The sequence below is a fragment of the Phacochoerus africanus genome, chromosome 3 (assembly GCF_016906955.1).
Source record: "Phacochoerus africanus isolate WHEZ1 chromosome 3, ROS_Pafr_v1, whole genome shotgun sequence".
NCBI classification, from domain to species: domain Eukaryota; kingdom Metazoa; phylum Chordata; class Mammalia; order Artiodactyla; family Suidae; genus Phacochoerus; species Phacochoerus africanus.
This window is the reverse complement of record NC_062546.1, coordinates 92,015,533-92,037,982: the sequence shown is the minus strand read 5'-3', so window position 1 is coordinate 92,037,982 and position 22,450 is coordinate 92,015,533.

Below are 22,450 nucleotides of genomic sequence, written 5' to 3'. Positions count from 1 at the left end.
TAATTTAGTATATCAAACATCATGCAGGTATTCTAGAAATATGTTACCTATGAGTAAATAAACCTATACCCAGGTATCCTTTTTTCTTTATTGCATTGCTTTGCTTTTGGTTTCTAGCTATCTACCACCTGCCCCCCAATGTATTTTCATTCTAGATGCAATGCAGCTCTTTGATGTAGAAAGCAGGTCAGGTGGGGGGAATGGAGCACAGTAAATTACATGAAAATTGCCCTGGACTAGAAGGAGGGGCCCTGGTCCCTGTCCTGGCTCTGATCTTCAGTGTCAGCCTGTGGTTGGGCAAGTTACTTTCTCTTATGTTTTCTATTCTTTCTTTATCTAATGAAAGCCATATATCTCCTGCCTGCATTGCAGGTTTGTGGTGGAGAGCAAATAAGATTACTGATGCATTCTCAGATGTAGAAAATGTTATATTCATATAAGATGGTATTATTTATAACTAATAATATCAGTTATGTAGCTGAAATTTGGCCTCTGTACATGGTACCAAGCTGAATCTTGGAATCAGAGTTTGGGATGAAGTAGAAAAGAATAGCTTTATTGCTTCACCAGGCAAAGGGGCCACAGTGGGTTCATGCCCTCAAAACTATATATCCCAATGGGGGGGGGGGCTTGTGAGTTCTATAGTCAAGTGGGGGCAGGATTGCTGATAAGGATCAGGGTGCCTGCCTGGCCTGCGTTCCTTCAATCCAGAGGTCTTCTGGTGTCAGTGGGTCTCCTGAACAGCTTTGTGGTTCTCAGTTTTTGTAATCAAATTGTGACCTTCTCTCTGGAATGAAGAATGCTTCATCAAGTAGTTATCATTTTCCATTAGGTGGGGGTTTTAGTTCTGCAGAAGAGCTCAAAGGTATTTTTATGTGTATCCCTGGAGGGGGAACCAGGACTCTGCCCCAAGGCTGCACCAGTGTTTCTTGACTATTCCTCCCCAGTCTCTGCAACCTCTCACTTCCCTGAATAGCAACTGTTTGACCCTGCCCTTTGGAACTCAGGGAGGTCACAGAGGCTGAATGCAGAAAGGCTTCTGTGTCTAGGAGCCCATAGGGCCCTGCTTGGTTTCAGTTATATGGTAGACCTATACTCAAGCAAACAGACTAGGAGGATCTCTCTACACCTTCAGTCTTGATTTAATCAGTAGTTATTCCTGGCTGTAAGATATTTTGATATTCAGAGTTGGCTATGTTACTGAATTGGTCCACTGGACCCAAGCTGGTGTTCTGACCGGGACTGGGACCCCCTCTCTTGGCCAGGGAGGTTCTTTTCCCAGTCAGATCTGGGCAGCTAATAACAAAGACCAATGCTGTGATGGGAATGGTACAAGATTTATTCTGGCCAAACTGTAAAGCGGGAACCTAGATCATGCTGACTTAAAAAATATGCACATCCTGATAGTTGAGAGTTCACCTTTTTTGGGGATAACCTAGCAGAAAGTTGCTGTTAGTCTTGTGAAGGTTACTCCTAGTCATGAGAAGCAGACATCACCTGAAGGATTTTAGTGCTTTTCTAGATATGAGGAGACATAAGAATTGGGCTCATAAAATCTCCTGAAAATGATGTATCTGAAGATCTGTTCTGCCAGTTTCCCAGAGCATGGAGTGCCTCACTTCTTATCTCCACCCCAAGCTCTTTTCAGGGGTGCTGAGGGTCTATACCTGCAGTGGCTTGTGATTCAATCTGTGTAGATGCAGACAGCAAGTGCCAATCTCCAGTTCACATCCACACATCAACTTCTCAAGGCAATTTGGGCAGAGACATCAAATACATAGGAGGGCTGGAGTAAAAGGGAGGTATTTGGAAAGAGTGAGAGGAATATCCATGAGTTATCAGAGAACAGTGTTGTGATTTAGACCCAGAAGTGAGACAACTTTCCTTTCTAGTCCTTGAATGGGCTTTTCTGGTTCTTGTCATGGTTACTGTCAACTGTCATGGTGCCTGTGGGCATGTTATTTAGCATATGCTAATGTATTATAATGAGGATACAGGTCCATTGGAAGTTTAGTCCTCTGCCACCTTGGGCCTAGTTAGTTCTAAATGCTTCATGCTTTTTTCTCTTTGCATCTTCCTCCTGAGACATAGATAAGAGTAATAGTTTCTACTCAAGGAAGAAGCAGGGGTCTGATTCTGGGGCAACAGCCTGGTAACAGCTATAGGACAGAAGGGCATGTCATGATTTTAAAATGTGTTCGAAAGAAAGTCATTCAGACAGCTAAGTACAATTTTGATTTGACTCATATAGGTTTAATTATCTATAATTTAGGGGAAATAAATTGAAGAGTAAACCTTTCTATATGATTCCTTCCCCCAAAAGAATCAGACTTGACAGCACACTTGTAGTCATTATATGGATCTAATTATTCTATTGTGGTTGAAAAATAGATATCTGTTATTTGCCACCTTAGTACTTGCTCTATACAGGAATATTGTTCATCAGCACTGGGAATCACCCTCACATTCACTTCAAAGGAAATATGGAAAGGTATTATCTTAAACATAGTTGTATATTCCTCGTTAAATGTAATGGCATGGAAATCACAGACAGTATCTCATTAAATCCTCTGACAGGGGGATAGATTACCTCAGTTGTAGAGATTGCAGATTGGAGACTCCAAAAGGGGGAGGTAACTTGCTGAAGTTGGCATAACTGTCAGGAAACTGAAATTTAACCACAGGTTTCTTTGACTGGAAAAATATGCATCTTTGTTCCTATTATCTCTAAAAAACTTAAAGCTTGTGTCAATCAAGTCAAGCATGTTGACCTTGGCACAGCAAAGTTGTGGAACCCACTTCCTCTCTAACAAACCCAGGAATCCTTCCTTTAGCCTCACTAGTCCTATTCCGAACCACGTGTTCTTACATTGGTATTTGTCAGTTACTTGAAAAATTCTCCAATGTTTTTACGAATACCCAGCAGCTGCCATGTAACATTACTTTCACATTCTCGCCTTGATCTCATTCTTTGTCTCTAGGGTATTCCATTGTCTCTCCACTTATCTTCCACCTATGTATTTAGTACCAATTAAGCAATCTTGGTTGAGCTGTCCTCTCTCCTTTCTATCAGAAGCTTTCTTTCAGTGTGTTTCACACACTTTTACTCTTCAAAATATTTCATGCTTACATTTTGCCTTCCTTACCATGAAACCTCTCCATGTGGGATATAGCATCTTTATTACTCATTCTCCTAAGTAGCAAAGAAGTAGCAAATGGAAGTCCTTCCACATTCTGCTTATTCATTTTTGCAATTTGGACAGTCCTTCAATATTTGGCTTTGATGTTTCTTCTACCAGGAAGTCTGATAGGTCGGGATGATTCAGATCCTTCTTCTCTATGGACTTTCATTTATATATCCTGACCACTGAACACAGTGACCAGCATTTAAAAAGCATCCATTCATGACAGAATAGGTGAGTGTTTTAATGAATGAATGAACTATATGTCTATAAATGAGAGATTGCTTTAAAATTATGTATTTCTCTGATTCAAATTATAATGTCAGCTCCTAAAAGATGCATTTTCTGCTAATTATTTTATGATAACCTTGAAGCCCTGGAAAGGATTTTCTTCTTGACTATTTTCAATAAATAGTAAAAATGTTCTTTCTCCTTTGAAATATGTTGAAGTCTTATGAAAAGTTGAAAATGAAATGTACATTCAACGTGTTGTAATCCAGTTAAATCAATTGATATTGAATTTATGTCACTGTGCTTCTGCTGGGTTGAATAGCTTCCTTTCAGAAACCATCATCCATGGCATTAATCAATCTAATAAAATAGTTAATCACGGTCAATCCTTTCTCAATTGGCAAATGTATAAAACTCATTTACAACCCCTACGTGGTCACTTTCTTTCTTTCTTTCTTTTTTTTTAATGGAAGGTTGTAATGAGGTTGACTTAATTTATTCACATATTCATTCAAAACCCATTCTTTAGTGTAAGTACAAGGAAGCTCTCAAAGGCTGGGGGTAAAGAGATAAATGATAACATCCTCCCCTCAGATGTTCAGTCTCAAGGTAGGAGGTAGATAAGTAGATAATTGTAACAGGTAATACTATTAGGTCTAAGATAGATAGATACCCAGGATTTTGACAAAGAACAGAAGGGAAAAACCACACAGATTAGGAAAGCTGAGGATTCCAGGGGAAGTTATGCATCTGCTCAAGGATAAAGAGATTCTGGTAGAGTGGCCAGAAGGGTCAAGGGAGGGAGAAGGAAGTTGGAGAAGCATTTGGGGAAGAGAGACCATCAAGTACAAAGACCAGAAGGCACACAAGGACAGAGACATGTCTGGGACTGAACATATACTGGCTAGATTATAGGGACATTGGATTTGCACATCTGAGAGGAGGGAGGGAGACAAAGCTGGAAATACACATGGGAACTACTTCTGAATGGCCCACCTATGCCCTCCCCAGGCATATGGGGAGGGCATATGTGGACATATTTTGTATGCGTGTTGGGGGAGAATGGAACAATGCCGCTAGATTAGCACTTGGAAGCATCATTCTAGAGTAGAGTTGTCAGATACAATACAGTTAAACTTCAGATAAATAATATGTTTTTAGGATAAGCACATTTCAAGTACTGTGTTGGACAATTAAAAAAAATTATTCATTGCTGACCTCAAATTTAACTTTAACTGCATACCCTGTGTGTTTATGTGTTAAATCCAAGGACCTTACATCTGGTGGCAGCATGGAGAATGAATTGGTGAAGAATAGACAAGGCAGAAAGGCCAACTGGGGGACATGTTATTAAAGGCTCGATTCTCCCTTTGAGCCACAGTGATGGTAGGGATGCACTGTGCTGTGTTTCAGGGGATCTTGCTGTGGTTACTGGGAGTCAGAGAGGCAAAGCTTGAAGAGAAAGGCTGTGTTTAGATCTTTCTATCTTATTAGGAAGAAACTGGATATTAGGGCATGAACAGATAATTTTACTGACAAAGACATCATATGTTAAACTGGGGAGAGGATGGCATGTCACCCTCTACCCTGGAGTCTGCGGGGTGTCAGAGGTGCTGTAGTACCAAAAGTCAGGGATGCCAAGACCTCATGTGTTTGTCTTGGTTTCAGGTAGATGTTCTAAAATAATGCATCTTGTTGGTGTTTGTTGTGCTTTCAACTTTTCAAATTACTCTCAGACTCATCATCTTGGATCTACACAATTTTCCTTATCTGGCCATTTATGTTAAGGATAAGCCATCTATTAAAGTAGTTTCCTCTTCAGATCCCAGTTGAAAGGCCACATTTCTCATCAAACTGTTTACTGTTCACAATTTATGGTCTGTGCCACTTGGAATGTAGAATTTTCCAGTCCAACACAAGGCTGCTCTCTGAGACCTTATTAGATTTCATCTTATGCATTCATATTTCCAGACTCTAAGCTGCCAAAGGGCAAGGCTAATCCTTGCATTTATCTGGAAAATTCCATAGTATCATAATGAGTTATGGTCATATACAAGTCTCTTAATCAATGCTTGAGAATCAGACTAGCTTTGGTAGGGCCAGAAGTAAATAAAAGTTCTTGATATGCAGCCTTCTGCTCTTTTAGGTTTTCTTCATAGCCCTTTTATAAAATAAAATTTAAAAAAAATCTCAGAGTTCCCACTCTGGCAAATGTGTTAAGAATCTGATGCAGCAGCTCAGGTCTCTGCTGAGGTTGTTGGTTCAATTCCCCAGCGTGGCACAGTGGGTTAAAAGATCTGGCATCACCACAGCTGTGGCATAGGTCAGATTCAATCCTTGGTCTGGAAACTTGCATATGCTACAGGTGCAGCCATAAAATTTAAAAAATACAAAATTCCATCCTTCTTGGAATCAGGCAGAGAGAGGTATGTTCGGAAACAGACAAGTACAGAAACTCTAGGCCAAAGTATTATTCAGAAGATATTCAATCTCCCATGGAGTTCTCTTCATGGCTCAGTGGTTAAAAAAACCTGACTAGAATCCATGAGGATGTAGGTTCAATCCCTGGCCTTGCTCAGTGGGTTAAGGATCCAGTGTTGCCGTGAGCTGTGGTGTAGGTCACAAACACAACTCGTATCTTGTGTTGCTGTGGCTGTGGCATAGACCTGACAGCTATAGCTCCAATTAGATCCCTAGCCTGGGAACTTCCATATGCCATGGGTACAGCCCTAAAAAGACAAAAAAAAAAAAAAAAGAAAGAACAGAAGAAGATATTCAATCTCCCAAACTTGAGATAGTCAGTCTCCCAAACTTGCAGTGTTGGGCTTAAACTACATGCTCAAGGCAGGGTTTTTACAAGCCACACCAGAGTGTACATAAGACAGAGGTGGAGTGCCTTGCCTCAATCCTTGGTTCCTTTCCACCCACACAGGTGGTGTGAGGTTAGCCCTCCTGAGTCACTGCCCAGGTTGTAAAAGTGCTGTGCTGAGAAAGGGAGTGTGAGCAGGCCTTCTCCAAGTGCCAAAAGGCTTAATCCTCCCACTGTGGACATCCCTTCCTGAGGGGCACTAGTGTGACACTTAGGAATCAAATCAACTATTTATTTGATTTATCTGTTAGCATGAGGGAATATGTACATTCCTGTAAATAAAATATGTGCAAACTACATTCACCATATATTGTATAGAAGTCTTTCTAAAGTGTAAACCAGGGGAGTTTCCATTGTGGCATAGCGGTAATGAATCCGACTGGTGTCCTTGAGGATGCAGGTTCAATCCTTGACCTGCTCAGTTGGTTAAGAATCCAGCATTGCTATGAACTATGGTCTAGGTTATAGACATGGCTTGGATCCCGTGTTGCTGTGGCTATGGCGTAGGCTGGCAACTAACTGCAGCTCCAATTCAACCCTTAGCCTAGGAACCTCCATGTGCCACAGGTGTGGCCCTAAAAAGCAAAATATAAAATTTAAAATAAATAAATGAATAAAAATAAAATGTAAAATAGGAATTCCCAATGTGGCTGGGCAGATTAAAGACCCAACATTGTCTCTGTGAGGTGCAGGTTTGATCCCTGGCCTAGCTCAGTGTGTTAAGGATCTGGCGTTGTTGCAAGCTGCAGCATAGGTCACAGAGGAGGCTCAGATCCAGTATTGTGGCTGTGGTATAGGCCCCACTGTAGGTCCAGTTTGACCCCTAGCCCAGGAACTTCCATATGCCATGGGTGTGGCCATAAAAAGAAAATAAAGGTGTAAATCAAAGTCTCCTGGTGGACTTATAAAAATATAGCTGGCTAGGTCTTACGGTTTCTGATTCAATTAGTCTGGATGGGGTCTGAGAAGTGGTTTTAAAAAGTTCCCTGATAATGGTGATTGTACTATTCCAGCACCACAATTTAAAATACATTAATAAGTAATATGTAATCTTATATTTGTGCCATGTGTCACACACAGATTGTTTTACATATGCATGCATCTCTTTTTCAGTTGCATATTATATTTAGAGACATGTTAGTATACATATGCTTATCGGAATATATACATACACTAGCCTATATATCTATGTATATATAAATGTATACAAATAATATGTATGTTTATGGAAGTTGTTTATATATAAATATAAATGTTTTTAATGTGCATATAGAAACAAACTCAAACATATAATTGTATGTATACATGTATGCACACAGACACACTTGTGTTTCTATATAGAAATGTAGTTATAAATATGTTTGTAAGTGATGCTTATACAGTGTATGTACATGTGTATATCATCACTATGTGTTTTGCTTTTGCAACAAAGCCCTCATAAGTCAAACCTCAAGCTCTGTACTTTCTGTTAAATGCACTGAAGCAGTGGCTAAGTGCTCCATCCTGAGGGCAGCCATATCTTCACTCCAGTTCTTTCCTATTTCTCTGGAGTCTTTCAGACATTTGTTGTATTTCACACATGGAAGTGTAGAATTAAGCAAGTACCCCGTTCTTTCCAAACCACTAGATCCTCTTGTAAAGTCAAATTTCAATCAGTTCACTTTTTTTTTTTTTGGCCTTCTTCTCAAGATATAGTGCAGTCTCTCTGGCTATGACAGAATTTATGAAAATGCAGTATTACTTAATGTGTTGTGTGCTGCTGGGTCATAGCCCCTCCCTCAGCTGGAAGTGACTCTTTTCCTCTAAGGCCTACACTCTCTTTGGAAAAGGAAGAACTGAGGACCAAAAGTTTGGGGTCTGATGCTTAGAGGGGCAGAGACTAGATGAAAAAGAAATGAAAGCACCAGTTTTACCAGATAGCAGGGGACCCTGCTATCAATATAATAATAGCTTTTCTCTTCCACTATGGCCACCCTTCTGCTCCAAAGTGGGAGAGAGAGAAGAGGGATCTGGAAGAAGCAAAGAAAAGGTATAGGAAAGAAATGGTTGGGTATTCCCAGCCTCCATGATCCATAGCCATGACTCTTCTCTCATATCTCCTAATACCACATTGCAATAAATATTAGCCTTCCTGCATGTCTCCATTGGCTCAGGCTCAGAGTCTTTCAGTTCAACATTCAAGGACTCTTAACTGCATGTAAAAGAGCCAGAATTTGAACAAAGGTCAGTCTTTTTTATTATTATAGTTGGTATACAATGTTCTGTCAATTTCTGCTCTACAGCAAAGTGTCCTGGGCGTATGTATATATCCATTCTTTTTCTCATTGAACAAAGATCAGACTGATCCCTAAAGCTTAGATTCAGAAAGTTAGATCAGTGCTTTCCTTAACTGATCTTCAAGACAGGGTTACAAAATAAACCCAAATCCCTGGGAACTTACCCAAATACACATGTCCCACTGGAGATGAGAGCTGGAGCAGAGAGGCCTTTGTGGAACTGTACATTTTTGAAGCAGTAAAATAAATTTGGGTATAGGGGATGAGAGGTGAGGTTCTGTGGTGGGCCATCAATATCAACATTTATCAGATACAAAGTGGTGAGCTGCCCCACCAGGATTCTCCTTGGTGTGATGTTCGAGGTTCATGTACTCTTATGTCCACAGCTTTGGGGAGGGGTGGAGGTTGACCTGCAGAAAGTCCACCACGAGCTATCATTGAACAAATTGCCTAGTTGTTGTGGGCAGTACTTAAGTCTTCCCCTCCTAGTTCTCTAATGTGTGAATTTCATTTCAGAGGGGATATGATTTTATTTTATAACATAAGGCTACATGCAAATAATGCAGAGAGAGAGGAAACATTGACTCAGCAGCTAAAAGTATAAATAATCAAAGGCAGGCCATTGTCTGAGATTAGGGTTTATCAGAGAGTTGGAGAAGGTCACCAAATATCTCATCAGGGCATGAGGGTGGGCACGGAAAAGAGAAAATCAAAGAGAGGGAGGTCAAATGTTCAGATCTCACTATTTACCTGGTGTCTAACCTTCTGAGCTGGTTTTTAGCACAGGAAAGGGGAGTTGTAGGTTTTTGAAGCTGGGGGGCCCTACACACAAAAGCCTCCTGGCAGCCTCTCTTTCCTGGAGTGTTGCTGAAAGAAGCCTCATTGACTAGAGTGGAAAACAAGAGATACTGAAGGTAGGAAAAACAAGAGTAAAGAGGTTTGTGAATCAGCTAAATCAGTGTTTCCAGTGATCTTTAAAGAAGTTTAAAAATCGAATCCTCTAAAAAGACCTTGAGGGATTCTTAAAATTAAACAAATTCATTAAAAACCCTGTTTATAAAAGAAAGAAGAGAGAGAGAACATTATTTCAACACTAGCCAGAATTAGAGTAGCGTCTGTCATGGTCTAAGGGATTTTACATCTGGATGTCTTAATTCTGCCCTGATGACTGAACCCAAGACCATGTATAATGGGATTTCAATATTTTGAAGATTAAGACTTTCATGAGTTCTTCAGTGTTTCCTTCCATGAAACATTCACACTGAAATTAACCAAAAATGTTTCGGACATTTATATTCTAATCATGTGCCTTCTCTAGAAGATTAGGGATTGTCATTTTTCATTTTTAATTCCTGTTGTTTACGAAAAAAATAATTTGCTGGGCACCTGGGTCAGCCATTCTTTTAAGTGCTGGAGATCCAGCAGTACACAAAAGAGAAATTTCTGACCTATGGAAATTATAGTCTAGTGACCAGTAAAGGATATCATATTGTGAATCCTGCCCTTTGTTTAAAACCTTCATAAAGTCTTCTCCTGCTCTGTTAGAATGACTCTGGGTCTTTGAAGCTTGGAGGGCTCCACAGACTTCTGCTCTGAAATCCCCTGGACCTTTGACCTTGGAAGGTCACTGAACTGCCCTGAGCCTCAGTTACTATAGCTCCAGTATTGTGGTTATCATATTTATCTTGAAAGTTATTCAGAGTTTGATAGAAGATAATCTATATTAAAGAGTATCAGTGGAAGCCAACACCAACTTAGCTACAAAAGAGAAACTGACTCACTGATGTGGAAGAACAGACTTATGGATGCCAAGGAGGCGTTGAGGAGGGAAGAATTGGGAGTCTGGGGTTAACAGAGGCAAACTATGATTTAATAGAATGGATAGACTACAAGAACCTACTGTATAGAACAAGGAGTTAAATTCAATATCTTGTGATTCACCACAATGGGAAAGAATATGTATGTATAACAGTCACTTTGCTGAACAGTAGAAATTAACACAACATAGTAAATAACCATACTTCAATAATTTTTTTTAAAAAAAAGAATATACATGGAACTAATGGTAAGGATCTTCATGAACTTTCTGGGTAATCTTCATTAACATAAGCTTATCAATATGATGAACTCAGATGAATCAGGGGGAAAAAAAACCTTGCATCTAGAAAGGTTGTTTTGATTTTTTTTTATTTTTTAAAGTTTTATTGAAGTGTAGTTGATTTAAAATGTTATGATAATTTCTGCTGTATAACAAAGTGTGTCTGATTTTGTTCTGTTTGTACTTAATAGATTGGACAGAGATCTACACTTTCAGAACTGGCAGGACATTTGTCATGAGATGGTTAATAAATTCCAAAAACACCTCATAGGGTTATAGGATTGCTATTCTAAATATACACATGACAATAAGTTCATTTAAAGGAAGTGGGCATTAAGATGTGTGAGATTGAGGCCCTTAGCACATACCCTCTGAAACACAGAGCTTTCCCTCTACCTCCTGTGCCCCCTTTAAACACATATTTTAACTCCAGGGAGCTTTCTTGCATCTGGAAAGTTAGAAAAAATACCAACCTGACCATCTATTTGTAGGCCCTTTGAATGGAGCCCTTTCTCCAAAGAGAAAATAAAATAGCGAACCTTGATTCTTGAATTAAAAATTTCAACTTTCATCTATTTTGCTAGACTGTTTCTCTTAAATATTCTTAAGCACCTGGAGTTTTTTCTCTCTTGGTGCCACAATGGTATATTATGTAGAGAATTGATTGCTTTGGTCTTCTGAACAGAAATAGGTTCTGAGCTGACGATTGGTAGCAGTTATCTTTACGAGCCAACTTCAAGGGTAGTTGGTGAAGTTAACAATAACCATTTTTGAGTCAGACACAGCAGTAGGTGGTAACCAGCACTGAAGGCTCTATTAGGGACAACGTGGTGAGTAGAGTTTCCAAATGTGCACTTTTCTCATGTGTCAGCTAAGGACTCAAGGGCCAGATTTAACCTTAAATCAGACATATCCAAAGATTGCAAATAACCACTTCCTTGCATATCAATTAATCAAACAATATATGTAACAAGAGAAAAAAAAAAAAAACAAACAAAAGCAACTCAATCAAGTTGTGCTCCTGGAAAAGAGACAAGGAAATGGAAATTCCTTGTACAGTAGCCACACCTCTGAAACTCCTTCTTGGGCTATTAAAATGGGAATAAAATTGTAATAACTGGTGCCCATCCCCTCAATAGGATTATATTATATCTCATAATTAATATAGTTGTTTATTACATATCTAGGAAGAGCTATATATCTATAGTATATTCCACCATGATTTACACCTTTATAATGGCAGCACATCCAACTATTAGTGATTATTCTGTTATTGGGGATAGTAGAGCTCACACTAAACTGATCTCTCTCTCTCTTTTGTTTTTGTTTTTTAGGGCCAAACCTTCTGCCTATGGAAGTTTCCAGGTTAGGGGTCAAATTGGAACTGCAGCTGCTGGCCTATACCACAGCCACAGCAACACAGGACCCTAGGTTCATCTGTGACCTACACTACAGCTCACTGCATTGACAGATCCTTAACCCACTGAGTGAGGCCAGGGATCAAACCCAACTCATCATGGATACTAGTAGCATTCTTAACCCACTGAACCACAATGGGAACTCCTAAGTTGATCTTTAAAGCTTAGCATCTTTTTCAATTTTAAAATGAAAAGACCACTGGATCATAGCCCCAGCGTTACGTTTTAAAAGAACTGTAGTACAGCGTGGATAACTTAGCTGACATCATGAGGCTTGTTTCAGACAAAGCAAGGAATAAAACTCAGGTCTCCTTTCTGAACTTATTACCATTATATGATTTTTCTTTAATTTCTTTTTTTGAATATGTAACTGATAATTTATTCTTTATTTCCCTTTTCTTGAAAAGAGGCTGGATTCTTAGTTGTCTCATTGTTACTGCCTATGAAGACCGTATTTTTTGGCAAGTGTTGATGTTGACGGAAATAGATGTCTTGGGGGAAATCTGGCTTAACAAGTTAGTAATGGGCAAGTGTAATTATTAATGTGAATGATAATTGTATTCAGCCCGAGGAACAGATGCTGTCCCTTTGGGATGAAGTTTCTTGATAGTTTTAGAATCTCTGGAGGTTGGTCATTATTGAGAAAGAAGAGTTTCTGGTGTTTGAGAAATCTTAGTATTAACCACCACTCTGAAAGCAGTCGTTTGGCATAGATTACTTTTTCAACTTAAAAGTGATGACAAACATGGATGACTTGGCTGAGTGAAAGGGGATTAGCTAGATTTATAAGGCAAAAAATAATATGTATTTTTCCTTTATTTCATGTCATAAGACTAACATCTCTGAATTTTTTCCCTGATGCAAAACAGACAAAGAAGAAGTGTTAATTAGTGCTTATAAGTTAAGAGCATTGACTCAATCTTTTATTCAGAATAAAAATTCTTGATATATCCAGGTGCACATATAAGGTCACATTTGCTGTTAAATCAATACATTTTTATAGAGTCAAAACTAGACATAGAACTTGTTCTAAAATTTTAACCCTCCAATATCTAAATATTTCCAAGAAATCGTTTTAACCATCTGAAAGTAAAATTATCCAAATCATATCTCACATTTGAAATGTTGATATTCAGCAAAAGAGACTTTATTTTTAGGTATGAATGCATTTACCTCTCTAGCTTTACTATATTGGAAGAGGAATGACTCTGGTTGATAATTTAAATGAATTCTTTTGAAATAAGCAGAAGATATGTGGCATTTTATGTTCAGAGGGTGAAACCTCCCAAATGGAGTATAAAATCCAATTTATAAGATAAAAAAAAAGGAATGAAGGGAGGGAGGAAGAGAAAGAAAGAAAGGGAGAGAAAGGTGAGGGGAGGGAGGAAGGAGGGAAGAGAGAGAAAAAAACAAGCTTTCACCAGCACTGCATAATTTCCTAGGGTGTCTTAATATTCAAGGAAATATCATTTGAAGGCACTTCAGATGATGTTACCTGGGCGAGAGAAGGTTGAGATCATTGTTGGTTATTCTAAGGGGCAGAACATATAAAACAATGGGGTTAGGTTCTTTGAAGGGAGCTAAGGAAACATCTAGATGCAGAGCAAAAGGATGCAGATCAACATTTATACACTCACTCATCAAAGAGTCTCCAGATGCCCAAGATGTAGAACTCTGGGGAGAACAAGGTGAAGATGTGGGTGACACCCACAAGGATTAGTCAAGGTGACGAGACAGACAAACCCATTTCCAAATATGACAGTGTAACAGGTTAGCTGACCTAGACCACTGAGAGGCCAAGAGGGTCCGAGAGGAATAACACTAAAACAGACTGGCCTGCCACAGAGGCTTTGAACCATGAACCTTTGAAAAATATAGAGTCCCTTTTAATAAGCACACAGAGTGGGGTTCCTGCAACTCCTCCCAGCCCACTGGTCACCAGGTACATCCCACTGGCACTGCTGCCTTCTCTCCTGGGGAGGGTAAGAAAATGAGAACATTGAGAAAAACAATGCCTGCTTGGGATGCCCTAGAGAGATTCTGGTGGAAAGCATGGAAGGGATATCCAGGAAGGGAATAAAAACAGGCTTTGAGGGACCAGGAAGTATGAAAACCTATTGCATTCAGATAATGACCAGTTCTTTGATGTGACTGTTGAAAAAAGGGAGAAAATGGAGAGATTAGAACCCAGAAGGTATGCAGAGCTTTACTAAACATTTGAACTTTTTTTTTTAAGCCATGAGGTGTCACAGATGAATTTTAACATGGGTTACATGAAGAGACACAAGGAATAAGCTGCTAGTGTGTGACACAGGGTGGAGATAAGAGCCCCCCCCCCCCGGAAGCTTTAAGGATGCAGCCTCAGATAGCATCAGTCTTGGACCATCCTGGTATCAGTAACACAACATATGTTGTTGAATTGGAGAAGTTCTCTCATTGCCCTGAAAAATAGCTTCAGCATTGAGTGGGACACTTTCTGTTGGCCCTGCAGCTCCCCTGCTCTGGTGCTGAGAACCCAGACTTCAGCTGCTTTGCTTTGTCTCTGGCTTCTGTGAGGCTCTGGGCATGGGACACATGCAGAGGAGAGACAAGGGCTGGGGGAGGGTGTGGTCAGGATGATGGCTCCACATTCCATCCCTGCCCCTTGTTACTACAATCAGTGGCTTGTCCTCAGAGACAGCTGTCCCTCTTTTCCTGTACTTCCCCTGCAGCTATCCTTGAGCCTTGGCTCTCACCTGCCCCTGCAGCACTCAGAAGCTGCCCCTGCCCCTATGGCTCCACCACACTGGGTGGGTTTCCCTGCCCCTGCCCAGCTGCAAGGACAGCCCCTTTATTACATCTTCCAGGGCCTTGAGAATGCCCTCTGCTTCCTGTGGGAACCCAGACTGAAACCAGTGGTTCATGCACACACCAGGTGTCTATACATCAAAACTTACCTGTACACGCTCCACCTGTAAGCTTTTGCATCATCTCAGTTGGTCTCAATTCCATCCTGCCAGTGGTCCAACCAAAACCCTTGGAGGCCCCCAGCCACCCTCTTTTGCCATGAGTCCCATGCTATCTGTTAGGCAATCACATTGACTCTCTTTTCAAAATACATTCAGAATTTTGTCTCTTCTCACTAGCCCCTTGGCTGTCACCCTGGTTCAAGCCATCATCGTGGTAATTTATACAGTCTCCTTGGAACTGCATCTGGCACTGGGTATCCTACACCCCACAGAAGAGTTGCCTTAAAATATAAAGTAGATCAGGTCACCTCTCACAGCCTCCAACCTGGTTCCCATCTCACTCAAAGTAAAAGCCCAGGCCCCATAGTGACCTACAAGCCCCGACCACCTGGCCAGTGATCCCATGGACCTCATGTTCCACACCCTTCTTCCTCACTCCGTTAGCCATACCAGCTACAGTCTGTGGGGCTCTTGTCTCTCAGTTCCTTTGCCTGCATCTTCTTCCCTTAGACCTTTATTTTCTGGGCTACCACCCTCGACTCTGGTCAGATACTATGATCACACGGAGTCCTGCCAATCTACCCTATTTAACATCCCACCACATCTCTCTTTCCCCCAATAATGCCTGCCCCCCCACCCCCGCCACCGCCTTGGCTTGCTTTATTTTTTCTTTGTGTGCTAGCTTTTGTCATCTTCAAGCATGCAGTGAAGATACATCTACAGCTGCCGTAACAAATTAGCAAAACCCAGGTGGCTTAAAACAACAGAAAAGTTATCTCACAGTTCTGGAGACTAGAAATTCGAAATTGAGGTGTCCACAGTGTCATGGCCACCCTTCCACTGAAACCTCTAGTTGGGAGGGTCCTCCCTGCTATGTCCAGGTTCCAAAAGCCTCCAGACCTTCCTGGGTGGTTGGATCATTATTCCGGTCCTTTTGTGTCTCTTCACGTGGTCGTCTTCTGTGTATCTCTGTGCCATCACATGACACTGTTCCGGTGTCTTTGTGTTCACATTTACCTCCCTTTACAAGGCTACCTGTCAGGTGGACGAGAGCTTTCCCTCCATGACATTTACCTAATTTACTTAAATCTGCAAAGACCCTATTTCAGAATGGTGTCTTCACAGGAATAGAGGGTTAGGACCTCCACATATCTTTTTCTCTCTTGCTCTCTCTTTCCTTTTTTTTTTTTTTTTATGAGGTGGGGAGGAGACACAATTCTACCTATAACCCATGTTTTCCCATACATCTATTTTTGTGTGTTTCCATTATGTCTGCCTCCGCTGGCCAAGAGTGAGGATTTTCTGGGCCAAGAATCTTTGACTCTTTTATTCACTGATGCTTCCTAAGCATTCAAGTTTGTGTGGGCCCATAATAGGTGTTCAATAGAAATTTGTTGAATTAAAGGAAAAGTTTGAACAGCAGGCTATATTTTAAGGCTGAACAGGAATGGATTTCATTCAGCAGGCAGGGAGGAAAAAGGTGTCTCTGAAGTTATGGTCATGCCTGGACACGTGGGATCCACATTTTACCTAAGTTTCTTTTCCTATTCTGTAGTGTTTATGGAATTTTAAGCACTTGTTTTTAAATGAACCACCTCTGTTAAGATTTCTGATTTTCAGAAGTTCCCATCAGTGGTGCAGCGGAAAAAAATCCAACAAGGAACCATGAGGTTACAGGTTGGATCCCTGGCCTAGATCAGTGGGTTAGGGATCCAGCGTTGCCCTGAGCTGTGGTGTAGGTTGTAGACGTGCCTCTGTTCTGGCATTGGCATTGCTGTGGCTCTGGCGGAGGCCAGCAGCAACAGCTCAGATTAGAACCCTCGCCTGGGAATCTCCATATGCCACAGGTGCAGCTCTGAAAAAAAAGCAAAAAAAAAAAAAAAAAGAACTCTGATTTTCAGATCCAGGGTTTGACTCTCCAGCCAATGGCTGACATGCACCTTGGAAAGAAAGGGAGAGTAGGGGGGAGAGATGAAGGGAAGGGTGGAGGGACTGGAGAAACCACCCCAGTGCCAAGTCCTAAGTGGCCTAATCAGGCCTGGTCCAGCATCTCTCTGTCTGCAGCTCTGGGCCTGATCACTGCCCATGGTCTGGCCCTCACTCACCTCCCCCACACATGTCCAGAACTCTTTATGGTTGCCAGGACACAACTAGTGCCACATCCCTTCACTTCTAGTTGCCTCCACCCCCCACCATTTTTGTTCTCTCTGAGCTACTGAGCCTCTCCAATGCTTGGTATATCCGCAGGCTCCTCACGCTGTCCCCACACGACCCCGCCAGCTGTGAGGGGCACAGTTGGAAGCATCTGCATTAATGAAACCGCACTCCACATGTTACAGGTCTGCTGAGACAGGTGCATCTTCCCATAAGCTGGGGTCTCAGAGGGTTGGGGCTAGTTTCTCTCATGCAAAACTGTGGTCAATTGACAAGGATGTGCACAGCCCTCTGTATGTTCCCTTCATGCGCTGGTTAGGCATTGCACACATTTAGAAGTAGTTTGCATCCAGTTATTAAACCAGTGACAAATCTATATGATTTGAAAATAAAAGCATATTTTAAAAATTTTACCTAGGATAATTTAGTTATAACATTATAGCAATAATACAGTAAATTAAATATAATACAACATATATAATATAATATATATAACTATATATTATCTAAAACAGTATATATTATACATAACATTATTAAACCAGTGGGAAATCTATATTATTTGAAAATAAAAACATACTTTAAAATTTTACCTAGGATAATTTAATTATAACTTTGTAGCAATAATATAATGAATTGATATATAATGTAACATAACTGTGTATTACATATAACATTATTAAACCATGAACAAAACTATATTATTTGAAACTAAAAGCATATTTTTAAAAATTTACTTATGAATAATTTAGTTATCTTTATAACAATAATATGATAAAAATATTTAACACATTGTAACCTATTATATAACAATATATTATATATGACATTATATATAATAATATGTACAAAGCCATATGTATGATTATATATAGCATATAATAATGATAGCTCCATTAATTAAGCATTAATCCTCCAAAAAAGAATTTTTCTTTCAATCTTGGGTTTAATGGGCAAAATTTATAGATGAATGACAGGACAGCAGAAGTTATTTGAAGTTTCCTAATTTAAGAAGGGATTGTTAAAATATGTAGGCGAGCCTGCATGTCAAAATTAATGACTAAAAGGACAACCACTCCAACAGAAATGGGACAAATTGAGATCATAGTCATTTTCAGAAGAAAAAACTCAAAAAGCATAAAATGCATCTGAAGAGAAGCTCAAACTTTTAAAAAAAATTAGTACGGCACATTTAAATGAGATGTCACCTTACATCTATTACTGCGGCTGAGCAAGGCCAAAGGTGGGGTGGAGGGGTGGCCTTGGCAGGGTGGGCTGGGGGCAGTGTGAGAAAGCTGGCTGCACTGGACACTGGCTCCCTGTGAGCCTGGACCCCTGTCTGAACTTGTGTCCTAGAGGTTCTCACTCAGGTCCCTTGTGGGGCTGGGGGAAGGGCAGGGACACTACAGAAAACACTTAGCTTGTGCAGTCATTCTAGGGCTCATGGGCATAAAGTGGGAGGCTCGGCACTCCTCACCTCCAGAGAAGATGGGTAAAATACAAATAATATCCACGAACACCCTGAAGCCAGGGCGTGAACTTGTGCCATGAAGGCCGCCCTGAAAGTAAGTACCTCTGGCTTTGCGCACCAGAGGGTCTGTTTTGCTTCTGTGGCAGGAAATACAGCCCCTTAGACATGACCCAAAAAAGATGGATATGGCTGTCATCAAGACAGTGTCCTTCACAAAAACAGGCAGCAGGCTATAGCTGGTCCATTCCTATATCATGTAATTTCATTACAAAAACTCTTTCAAATACACACTTGTAGTTTTTTTAAAAATTAGCAAGACTAAATATACTGAAATCTACACATCAGGAATCCCCTGATGGTGCAGTGGGTTAGGGATCCAGCATTGTCACTGCCATGGAGAATTTCCAAGTTTCTCATGTGGATGCTACCAAAAAAATTTAAAAAAATGCATATCAATCACATATGGATGCTTGCTTGTGGTTAGTGGAGAAGAGAATGGGGTGATAGAAGAGAATTAGAAATGGAAGGGAAAAATAATGAAAGGAGTCCTAAAATTACGACTATCGTTAACTCAAGATTCTGTACCTAGGTCCAATTTAATTTTTTTCTAAACAAGGGCAAACAAGCTATAGTTTGGAATCAGCAACTTGAATTTGCTCTCAACTTTTCAAGAACTGAGTCTTGTGGAAAGTGCAGCCAAAGTTGCCCCTTGTGAGTTAACGGAAAATGCCGGCCTCTGTCTGGACCATGTACCTAATTGCAGCAGGGAATCAGGGTACATCGTGCAAAGTCATTCTTGGTGCCCTTTTGAAAAATAAATGGCACTAGATAAAAATAGCAGCATTTTTTTTCTTGAACAGGAAATCATGATTTGAAAAATGCCCAAAGGGAGAAGAAAATTGTCAAGCTCCATGTACAATGGCTTAAATTGTTCACGGTATTGCCTCTGATAAGGAAGAATGGAGCTCTGTGTTTAAGAAAACCTGTCCCTATGTGAGATGGAGTCAGGGATAAGCACCCTACAATGGGTAAAAGCCAGGGATCTGAGTCGGTTTGAGACCTGGATCTTGGATTTTGGATCTTCTACTTCACAGCTAAATTAGTTAGACTTTACCAGCCTCAGTTTCCTCTTGTTATGATAAAGGTACCTTGAAGGATTGTGTTGAAGGTGAGGAAGCCAATTTAAAAAATAGGGTAGGTACTTGGAAAGAACACGGTAGTACTCTTTTTGTTGAAATCTCATTCCAAGTGTATGTGATTAGCAATTTCTCATTCCTGTGGTTCTCCATATTTCACGCAAAGATGATGTCCTCATTAAGTAAGGCACATTCGTTAACAGAAAGATGGCTGTTAGCCACAAAACTTTAGCCTATTTTATGGAAAGGCTACCAGTGAATTGTCTTGAATCATATTGCCTCTAGAAAGCATGCTGGTTCCCACTGTAAAATATTCACATGGAAAAAGCCACAAAACCAAACAACATGTTTATGGGATTAATTAAAATAAAAGGTAATGCTAGTAATTAATTAATCAGTATATTAGTAGAATGCAATGTGATGGTCAAAGTTTACCCAGGGTCATCCATGATGTTTCACTCTCAAAAATCCTATAAAAATGTTTTTTTGAATCATTTTTTATTAGATCCCACATGTAAGTTATAGCATATGATATCTGTCATTCTCTCTGTCAGAGAGAAAAGGTCTTATTTGTAAAACAGAAACAAACTCACAGATTTCAAAATCAAACTTTTGAGAGTTCCCGTCATGGCTTAGTGGTAACGAACCCAACTACTAGGTAAGAGGACGTAGGTTCCATCCCTGGCCTCACTCAGTGGGTTAAGGACCTGTCATTGCTGCAAGCTGCAGCATAGGTCACAGATGGGGCTCAGACAGGCCTCAGATGTAGTGTGGCTTTGGGGTGGCCTGGCTCCAATTTGACCCTTGGCCTTGGGAACTTCCTTATGCTGCAGGTGCTGCCCTAAAAAGACCAAAAAATAAAAATAAAAAAAGAAAAAGAAAAAATCAAACTTTTAGGAAGAGGGGGAAGAGGTTGAGGATAAGGATAAATTGGGAGGATGAGAATAACATACAAGAGACACTACTATATAAAATAGATGATTTACAAGGACCTACTGTATAGCAGTGGAAAATTCACTCAATAGTTTGTAATAACCTATATGGGAAAAAAGAATGGATATATGTATATGTATTATTGATTCACTTTGATGTACACCTGAAACTAACACAACATTGTAACTCAACTATAGTCCAAAAAAATTTTTTTTTAAATCATATAAGAAGTTGTAGACCCTGTCATCTGCCTTAGTCCTTCCTGGGTCCCAAACCTTAGAGACAATGTTGGCTTTGCCTTAAAGATGAAGCCCAGTGTGTTTCCAGCATGTTTTGGCCCTGATGCAGGCAAAGCCTCCAGGTGAAAGGGTAGGTGGTCTGGGTAAAAGGCATTTATACAGTGTCTCGGGTTCTTAATCAGTTCTGAATGATTGATTTACTTTCCTCTGCACATTAAAGATTTAGTTCATCCTTCTAAATTTCCTTATTAAGTTGAGCGTACATAACAACTACCAGTAACAGTGTGAAAGGTGTGAATCATAACAATGAACAGGTATCTCTGCTGCCCCCGCCCCCATCTCAATTTAGGGAAACCATGTTGCCACTGGGGCCTCTCCCCCGCTTTTTCTCTGTCCTCTGCATTTGCAATGACCCCATATCCTGACAAACGCTGTGTTTATAGTTCTCTTACTTTCCTTTAAGAAGATTTTAGCACCTACAGCTCTGGATTTAGTTGTATGTGATTTTAAACATGTATAAATAGGTTAGTTCGCTGTATTTTCTTCTAGGAGTTGACTTTTTCACTCAATATTATTTTGGGGTATTTCACAGATGTTTTTGCAAGTAGCTTTAGTGTATTTTCAGCGAGGGATGCTCTTCCTTTGTAATCAGAGACAAGTCTATTTTTCCATTCTATTGTTGGCTGATATTTGTGTGGCTTTCAGTTTTCTGCTCTGCAATAATAAATAATGAGACATTTGTCCTAGCGCCTATAGGAAAAATTTTGTTTAGAGTAGGCACTGAGCAAGAGGATTCTGTGGTCATAAATTGTGCATATCTTTAACTTGGTTAATATATTGAAGAGTTGTCTAAAATGTTTGCACCAATTCACAAGCAACTTGTAGGCATTCCAGTTGCTGTTTATCCTCATCAAGACTTCTCATAGTCAGAAATTTTGCTGCGTTTTAAAATGGAAGGTGTAAAATGGTTTTGCATTTCCATTTTAATTTTCATTTCCCTAAATATTAATGAGAGTCTTTTTTTGGTCGCTGTTAAATGTATGAGCCATTTGAGTTTCTTTTTTTTTTTAAGTTGTTCTTCAGACATTTAAAATATTTTCCTATTGGGCCATCTGCCTTTTTAAAACATATTTTTAGAAAGTATTTATATATTATGAGTTCTATTATTTTGTCAGTTGTATGGTTTCCAAAATTATTTCCCAATCTGTGGCTTGTATTTTTACTCTCTTTTATGTTTTTTTTTTTTTTCTTTTCATTTTCATGTAGGGGAATTAGTTCTACATTTCTTTGGTCATTTGAATTTTCTATATTTTGCTTGAGAGAGAGGTTTTTCTACCTCAGAGTCATAAAGATATTCTCTTATATTGGTTTCTTTTCTTTTCTTTTTTAGTTTTGCCTTTTACATTTAAATCTTTAATCTATCTGGAATGGATTTTTTTTGTGTATGGAGTAAGTAGAGGTTTGTTCAATTTCATGTATGTCCAAATAGATATTT